The sequence below is a fragment of the Vicia villosa genome, unplaced genomic scaffold (genome assembly GCF_029867415.1).
Source record: "Vicia villosa cultivar HV-30 ecotype Madison, WI unplaced genomic scaffold, Vvil1.0 ctg.001179F_1_1_1, whole genome shotgun sequence".
Taxonomy (NCBI): Eukaryota; Viridiplantae; Streptophyta; class Magnoliopsida; order Fabales; family Fabaceae; genus Vicia; species Vicia villosa.
The window spans coordinates 116,554-125,979 of record NW_026705520.1 but is presented as its reverse complement, the minus strand read 5'-3'; the positions used below and the strand labels follow the sequence as shown (position 1 = coordinate 125,979).

At 35.4% G+C, this 9,426-nt stretch overlaps 1 non-coding gene across 1 annotated transcript; it reads left to right on the top strand.

Annotated features, from left to right (window-relative positions):
• Positions 1-2,781: 2,781 nt before the first annotated feature.
• LOC131633833 (small nucleolar RNA R71) lies at positions 2,782-2,888 on the top strand. The gene has a single exon (XR_009293413.1). It is a non-coding gene; the product is annotated as a small nucleolar RNA R71 (small nucleolar RNA).
• The last annotated feature ends 6,538 nt before the right edge of the window (positions 2,889-9,426 follow it).

The following is a 9,426-nucleotide window of genomic DNA, read 5'->3' as shown; positions in this document are numbered from 1 at the left end:
GCCAACCTCTGTAGGGAGATTATGGTTTGGAGACCTAAGTATCCAGTTCTGACTGGAGACTTCAAGTGGCTGTTTGATTTTCTGAGGGAGAATCCTTCTACGAAGGCCCCCAATACGGTCATTCTAGAAGTTGAAGGTCCTACTCCACCAAGGAATCTTGCTGCCATTCTTCAAGCACTTGAGAATGGAGATTCTGATCTTCCTGCTCCTGAGTATGAAGAAGATGCTTCTAGGGAAGAAGCTGATGCTGAGATTCATCTTGTTGGAGATATTCCTGCTAAGGAAAATCATGATGATGATCTCACAATGGATGCTGCTGTTGAGATTGTTGTCCCTCTGAACAGAAGTTGTGAAGCTTCTTCTGGTGAACCCTCTCTTCTGGTGAAGACTCTAGAGGTTATTCAGAAGAACCAAGCTGAACTGGCTTCTCGCATGGACAAGCAAGATGTTATCAATGATGAGTTTCGCTCATTTATGGAGAAGCAGTCTGAGAGCAATGCTGGGATTCATGACATGCTGGCCAAGATTATGTCTAAGCTAGGCTCGTCTTAGTCTTTTTGTGTCTTAGTTGTTTCCTTCCTTTTTGCATCTACTTTGTGCATCTATCTTCTTATCCCTTGTATCTTCTGATTATTTCCAATGAATGAAAATCTTTTATCCTTCTCTCATATTGTTTTGTTTTTCATCTGAATCTTTTGTGTTTTTGATGTTATGACAAAAAGGGGGAGAAAATGTGATAAATGATCTGATTTATATTATCAGTTGCTGGGAGTAAGTCTCCACATTTCTAACAAGAATTTGCAAGTTCTATGTCTTTGAGTGTTTTGCAGGATTGAAGACATTCTAAAAAGCTCAACATGAGAAGCAAAGACATGAGGAAAAGCAATTCTATATAGAAACAAGGTCATGGAAATTGAAGCAAGCTGAGTGCTGTGAAGCTTCAAGATCAGAAGCAAGAAGGAAGAATGTTATGATATTCTGATGATAGAATATGCTCTAACACATTCGTATTCCTTATATGTTCTGATGCATGTTTTTGTTCTAAATATGCTCTGAAACATTATTGTTTATGCTCTGATACATATTATATGTTCTGATACATATTTTATGTTCTGATTCATTCATGCTCTGACTTTTGTCGTGTAGTTTGTTCTGTAACATTTCAGGATGTAAAGATGCTCTGATGATGCTCTGGTACATTCAACAATGTTCTGATACAATCTAGCATGCAATGATTCAAGAAGAAATTCAAAGCTCTGAAGCTGTCCTATGGAAGCAAGAAGCAGAAGCTATGAATGTTCTGAAGATCTAAGCATATGTGATCGTCTCAACTGAAATGGAAAATACTCAGGGAAGTCTTTTATTTATAAATTTCTTCTAGTATTTATTTCAGGGGGAGATTATTTATCTCAGGGGGAGATTGTTAATCTCAGGGGGAGACATATTCACACATTATGTTTATATGCTTATGCTATAACTGTGTAATTGTCTTTAGCCGTCTGATATTCTGATTGCAAATTCATATCATTTATATATGTTTTTGTCATCATCAAAAAAGGGGAGATTGTTAGAACAAGATTTGTTCTGATCAATATTCTTAGTTTTGATGATAACAATGTATATGAATTTTGTATGAGATAATGTGGTACACTAATCCTATGCAATTTCCATTTCAGGAACCACATAAAGAGTATGCACAAAATCAGCGCAAGAAGCACTGACTCAGAAGGTTTAGCATGCAACATCAGAACATGGTCTGGCAAGACATCAGAAGATGGTCAAGCAGAATCAGAACATGGTCTATGGAAGCATCAGAAGGACTTGAGATCAGAAGCAGAAGCACTGAAGTTCTCATGGTATCACGCTCAGAAGCACTTCAAGGTCAGAAGACAAGAAGATGCTCTGCACCAAGCTGTTTGACTCTGATGATATTCAATCGTTGTTTACACAAACATCATATCAGAAGCAAGTACAAGATGGCAGGCTATGCTGACTGACAAAAGGAGCGTTAGTAGCTATTAAAGGCAACGTCAGTAGACACAGCGAAAGCAAGGCTCGAGGTAGTTGACAAAAGAGTGAAACATTAAATGCAATGATGTACGGATCACGCAAAACATTAAATGCTCTCAACGGTCATCTTCTCAAACGCCTATAAATAGAAGTTCTGAAGAGAAGCTGAATACAACACTTTGCGCAAACATACAGAAACGCTGTCAAATTCAAAAAGCTCTCAAACTTCATCTTCAACCTCACTACATTGCTGTTGTAATATATTAGTGAGATTAAGCTTAAACTTAAGAGAAAAATCACAGTTGTGATAATAGCTTATTAAGAAGCATTGTAACTCTTAAAAGAATTTGTTTACATTAATTTGTAAGAACTAGAGTGACCAGGTTGTGATCAGTATACTCTAGAAAGTCTTAGAGGGTATCTAAGCAGTTTGTTCCTAGAGTGATCAGGTTGTGATCAGAATACTCTAGAAGACTTAGAAGTTATCTAAGTGGAAAACCATTGTAATCTTGTGTGATTAGTAGATTAAATCCTCAGGTGAGGTAAATCACTCCAAGGGGGTGGACTGGAGTAGTTTAGTTAACAACGAACCAGGATAAAAATCATTGTGCAAATTGTTTTTATCTTACAAGTTTTAAAGCTACACTTATTCAAACCCCCCCCCCTTTCTAAGTGTTTTTCTATCCTTCACCACCTACGACGGCGTCAATTGTAAGTCTCGTATTGCAGAGAAGACCATTGTAGAAGGTATGGATGATTAACCATTGTTCTAAACCGTGATGCGGATAAAGTCTAAGCATGTCCTTGTATCTCTCCCACGCTTCGAATAAAGACTCGTTGTCTTTTTGTCTAAACCCATTGATCTGGGCTCTAAGCATGGCGGTCTTACTAGGTGGAAAATAACGTGCCAGGAAGACTTTCTTAAGTTCATTCCAGGTCGTGACAGAATTGGCGGGTAAAGACTGGAGCCAAGCTCTAGCTCTGTCCCTCAGTGAAAAAGGAAAAAGGCGCAGTCGGATAGCTTCTTAATTGACACCATTTGCTTTTACAGTGTCTGCATATTGCAAGAACACTGACAAATGAAGATTAGGATCTTCCGTCGCATTTCCAGAAAAATGGTTTTGTTGTACAGCTGACAACAATGATGGTTTTAGCTCGAAATTGTTCGCCTCAATAGCAGGAGCAGCAATGCTATTGTGAGGTTCAGCTTGCGAAGGAATAGCGTAAGACTTGAGAGGACGCGGCTGTTCTCCCATAGTTGATTCTTCAACTAGTTCAGAAGTAGGAGTAGGAACAAGAGTGCGAGTACGTCGTAATCGACGTGATACAGTGATAGAACGCTCCGGTTCAGGAATTGGCAGCACTAAGTCTTCACTTCGAGAGCGAGTACTTGGCATGCACAAAGGGGATTAGAAAAATTGTGTTTGCCTTAGTCTCTACAACGTAACAGTTAATTACGATTGTCGACTAAATTAGTCCCCGGCAACGGCGCCAAAAACTTGGTCGCGACAATGGGGTATGTCTATGATTATGACTGCAAGTGCACCGTCTATCGCGTAGTTTTAAAAGATATCGAACCCACAGGGACTAAGAATCGACCTAATGTAGTTAATCGCTACTACGTAAATCTAAGGCTTAATATCTGATTGATTAGGGATCATACGGGAATTAAAAAGAAATATTATTAAATTGAATCAGGATAATAATATTGGTATGCAATGGTCGGACTTTGGGGATCTAGTAAGCCATCGATGCTGATCGTAATTTAAAATCACTTTTCTGTAGAAATCATTAGTTTAAAAATCCTCCTCTCACACTCTCGTGTTTATTGATTATGACTTCACTATTAAACCTAAGTGAGCGCTCTCGCTGTATCAATTAAAGTTCAAAGTGATTTTTGAAAACCAATGAAAACTAATTACCCTTAAAGGGCCCTCGTTGTATTTAAGGTTAATGCCTAATTTCTAAGGTCCAATTAAAATCTCAAACTCTCGTTTTTATTGATCCTAACTTCTATTGTTTTTAACTCTTGTTACAAAACTGTTTAATTAAGCGTTTAGAAATATCAGAGAGCTAAACATGACGACAATAGGGTAAAAAAGTACGTAACCCTTTCAATAATTCTTGAGGGGTTTATATAGAGCTCTCAATTCTTGGATTTCTAACTTGTCTCGTAGCAGTTGTTGTTCTTTCGGCAGAGAAAATGGAGGAGAGAAAGTAGCGTAACGTCTCTTCTGGGCTTGAGTGTGTGACTTACGTCACACACATATATTAAGGGGGTGCCGAACGGATGGGGAGGGGCTACGCCGACCGGCAGGTGGCCTAGTGCGCCATTCGGATTCAGTCTTGCGCAATGGGCTTTCTTTGTGTTCTGGGCCTCTTTCTTCTTCCTATTTACACCTCCTTATTTAGTTGCTCTTTTAAGCAATTCTTCTCCATTTTAAGTCCTTTTTCTGACTATTTCTTTTGCGAGCTCCGATTAAATAAATTCCTGAAAACAAATAGAAATACCGGCATAATACAAAATAAAATAATAAAATCAAAATAAAATAGAATAATAATGCATGTAAATTAAGCTAAATATACGATACGTTTTCGCGTTATCAGACTGCATGGGAGAAAAGGACAAATTTTGACATGTGGACATATGCGTCATTTGAAATGGCGCATTCACTTTAATTATACACATTAGCGCCATTTGAAATGGCGCCTTCCAAGAAAGGTTATTTGAAAATTAGGGTTCTTGTTTTATCCTGTAGTGAAGCTGTCTTGATGTCCCATACTGTCAGTGTGTGTTTTGGACAGTCAGATACGCATGCTTTCGTCTAGTCCCGTCATTTTTGAATCTTCAGAGCATGCATTGATCAGTGTGCTTGCAGTTATTTGAAAATTTTCAAATTAGATGTGTCTATAAACACAGGCAACAATGTCTCGCATTAGGGTTTCCTTAGTCACCCAATTCTTCTATAAATTAGGGTTTCCTATGGATGAAATACTACAAACAAAACAACAATGTCTCGAATTAGGCCAGAAGGATCGCACCGGAAATCAGAGCCTCGACCACCAATGAAGCGTCTCGACTATGAACCGGAGTATTGCAAAAGGAACGGGCATGTCATATTCTCTCCCGTCAAACCCCCTATGCCGGTTATGTTTTGGAATATCAATTCTGTGGACCAACTCAAGAGGACTATCCTGAGGTTTTTGGATGAGGAGTATAAACCCGACGAAGAATGCCAATATCTTATGCTACAGTAATATATTATGCTACTTAAGAATGACAATATCTCTTTACAATCCACCACACACAGCCAAACACTTATCCAAAACAATGGCATCCCCACTCCAATACGTAGTCAATGCCCATCTAAACGGTGAGACATACATATGTGAAAGAGTTGGTTTTCTGATGAGAAACACTAAAGTTGTTACATTTTCATTAAGCAAAAAAGCCAATTTTAAAACTTCCATAAGAGATTAGAGGCGAAGATTGCAATGGGTCATATTGCACAAATTTTCTACCAATATCCTTTTATCCGTGACAACAACCCGGTTAAGTTTTACCAGGTTGAGGTTCAAAATGACGAAGACCTCTAGAATATGTTTGCTAATCACGAATATTCTGGGTACGAATGCATCGAGATGTATGTTACTGTTATACCCCAAAATTTGCCCACATCTTTTTTTAAGAAAACTCCAATCTAAAAGTTAAGAGTCTCATATAATCATGGATTTTTATTTCAATAAATATCCTGACATGTGAAATACTTAGTTTTTAGAATTTTTCTTATACAGTATTTTGGCTTGCAGTTGAATTTATTCTTACGCAAACGCCAAATACTGTTTATTACTTCACACATGCTATTTATTTATTTACAGATAAATAGTACTGACACAATTGGTACAGAGTTAAATCTTTTACAGGCGCAAAATCAGGAAACTCAGACTGTACTAGTAACAAGTAGATTATTATTATCTATTGTTTCCCATTAATTTTTGTACTATATTCCCTTATTTTCAAAATCTTTTCAAATCTCTTTTTCAAAAAATCAAATCCTAACTTTATCCTATATATCTCTCTTTTTCCCAACACTATCATACACTTTCTTTCAAATCTTACTTCCACTCAAAATTTTCCTTTTGTACGGAATCACTTCATTCCCCAACGTCTCTATCCTTCTTTCCATTCTATAAATACCTCTCATTTTTCCATAAAATCTCACATCAAATTCTAATTCATCTCTCAAATTCTTACTTCATATCCATCCTTTCTTCTTCCCCGACAAAATGGCGAAGTGGTGGGAAACGTGTTTTCTTATGGTCATCACCATTGCTACGGTGATCATGTCCTTTTTCTGTCTACATAGCCCGGAACACTGTGGACCTGGGATGCTTGCACTCCCAATCATCTACATGTTATTATTTGTAGCATGGGTTATTAATCGTCATTCTTAAAGTTTGCCGTATTTCTTATTTCTTAAATGTACCGTTTATTCGTCGTACTGTTCAATATAGTATGTAATATTTGTACTGTCAGTATTAAATGTTGTACTATTTGTCATAATGTTGCTTAATTATTCAGATAATATTTTGTGTGTTTTCTGCCAGTTAAATATTCATTTTTCTGTGCATTAAATGATTTTCAGGATTATTATCAGTAATGTTGCTCGCGTACAGTAAATATTAGTTATTTATTATGTCTGTGTTTTTTAACAAGTCATGTAAATAAACTTTCATTTTTCACATAAAACAAAAACAACAAAAAGAAAATTAACTTGGACTGTTGATTTTTCACTCTAACTGCTACATTAATACCCGAACAGTCAGTTGACAGTCAAACTGCTGGCAGTACAATTCTCAGTGTTTTGTACCATCAATCAAATCAATCTTTCACAATTCAAAATTCCAAGATTTTTGTCCTAGAAGTCTTCTGAATATCACATGATTAGCAGAGACTCAACACTGCACAAAAATCAGGTACGCTTAACTGTCTCCTACACAAACAGTCCCTGACTAGGGTTTTCTTGTTTTTACAGGAGAAATAAGTTTTTGAGACCTCAAATGGATTTCATGGACATCCATATATCTCAAAGTACCATCACACAAATTTTCAGACTTCAATTCACTCAGACGCACCGTCAGCAGCTCAAACAGTCAACAGACGACCCGTTTGACCAAAAAAGTCAACAGACAGTCAAAAATGAAATTTTTTGTCAAAGTACATATTTTGTCAAAGGATTCATCATTTGATCATTGGATGATCATAATTCATCAAGGAAAGATCAAAAATCAACAAAACCCTAAGATTCAAAATTAGGGTTTTTGCCTGAAAAGTCAACTCAACTTTGACTGGTCATAACTCTCTCATCCTTCATCCAAAAAATTCAAACCAAAGCTCATTTTGAAGGAAATTCAATTATCTTTCAAATGCAATTGATCCCATGTTCATCACATTCACCATTTGAAAAATATGAACAAAGACATTACAGGTCATTTTCAAAGTCAACAAAAAGACACTTTTTTCAAAAGGACACACAAGGAGCATCAAAAATCATTTTGACATGAGACCAAAGGCATTGGTTAGAGGACTCTTTGAGGTTTCCAAAAAGTGCAAGATCTCCTTCATATGACAAAAATTGAGGGGTTTACACCTTGTTGAAGTTGGGTAAATTTTGGGAAAGTGCATAAAACCAACATTGCTCAAAAATGCATTTTTTCCAAATGGGGCCAAGTTTTCATGGTTCAAACATGTTTGCCATAATATTATGGGCCTCCCACGACCAATACTAAGCCCATACCATTTTTATCCATTTTTGGCTTAATTTTATCTTATTTTAAGATTAAATAAAAAGGAAAAATGGATGGATAATGGATAGCTTAAAATCTAAGCATGAGTCATCCAAGAATCTTCAATTTTCTGCAGAGGATTGAGGTACAAGGCAAGAGCATTGAAGGGAAGCAAGACTTGGTCAACAATTCAAAGGTTTTAATATAAAAAAATCAAGAATTCAACAAAGGCAACAAAAGGCTTCTTGGCTTCAATTCTAAGCACAACATAGTTTATATAAAGGCTATAACACTTCACAATCAAAGAGACACGAAATCATAGCCAGAATTCTGCTTGTAACACACTTGTAATCACTTAAATTTTTCAAAGAAATCTCAAATTCGAATTTTGAATTCCAGTCACTTTCCATACAAACTAAACATTCTAATACCTTCCCCAAGCATCACTGAACATATTCCAATCATTTCTAAGTCTTGAAACCTCACAAATCGAGCTACACAAGCCACGGTTTGTTCAAACTAAAACCAACTTATATCTCATAACACACGCATATCTAGCAAGATGTAGACATATATTTGTGTTTAGATTGAGGTCCTAGTCATTTCTGGAAACTTAATTGAAGTTTGGACACTCATACGAAGAACCACCATTTTAGGGTTCATAATTTCAAAATTAGGGCTTTCTGAAATAGGAAAAATCAAAGGTTCTAAGTGGTACCATTGAATTCGTATGGACTAGACGAATCAAATGGACATGTCGCGCCAAATTTATTTTCACGTTTGACCCTATTCGCTATTTTGCAGGTTTAGGAAGTATCTATTACAGCGCTTTTATTACAAAAACGCTGTTAAAGATGCTGGCTGGAGGTTGAAGACGATGAGGTGTCTTCACCTCATTGGATGTAGCGCGCGCGTTTTTTAAAAAAATCTCTGATTCAGTGCGTGAAGTCCTATCATTATGCCATGTGCCTCAAAATCTGAGCCATCAGATCTCATTAAATTTTCAATCCAACGCATCACAACACGCAACCACACCATGTTCCCTCATAAACCATCACACCTGATTATTATCCTTTTATTTTCTATTTTTATTTTAATTTCTTTGTTAAATTAATTAAAAATAGTTTTAAAAATCCAAAAAATACAAAAAAAATATTTTTAGGTTGCTAAAATAATATATTATTTTCTGATATAAAAATATTTTATTTTTCTTCATAATTTAAATATTTTGCATAATTAATTGGTATATATTTATATATTTGCTTTTTAATTATTTCAACCAATCAAAAAATCATAAAAAAAATTGTTCTTTATATTAAATATTGTTTATACATTATAAACTAATTTTTGTACATATTTTGAATAATTTTCTCTTCAAGTTTTAATTATTTGTGTAATTATTTGTATAATTATATATTAATTAACTTAATAAATTTCTAATCAATTTCAAAAACTCAAAAAAAATTAGTTTTGTTTTTTTAAATTAATTAACAAACATTTTGAACATATTTTGAACTTAAATTTTAGGTTTAAATTTTATTTTCATCCTTTTTCCTCATTTTATTTTAATTAATCATGCATTAATCATAATTAAAATAAATCATAAAAATCCAAAAACATGTCTTTATT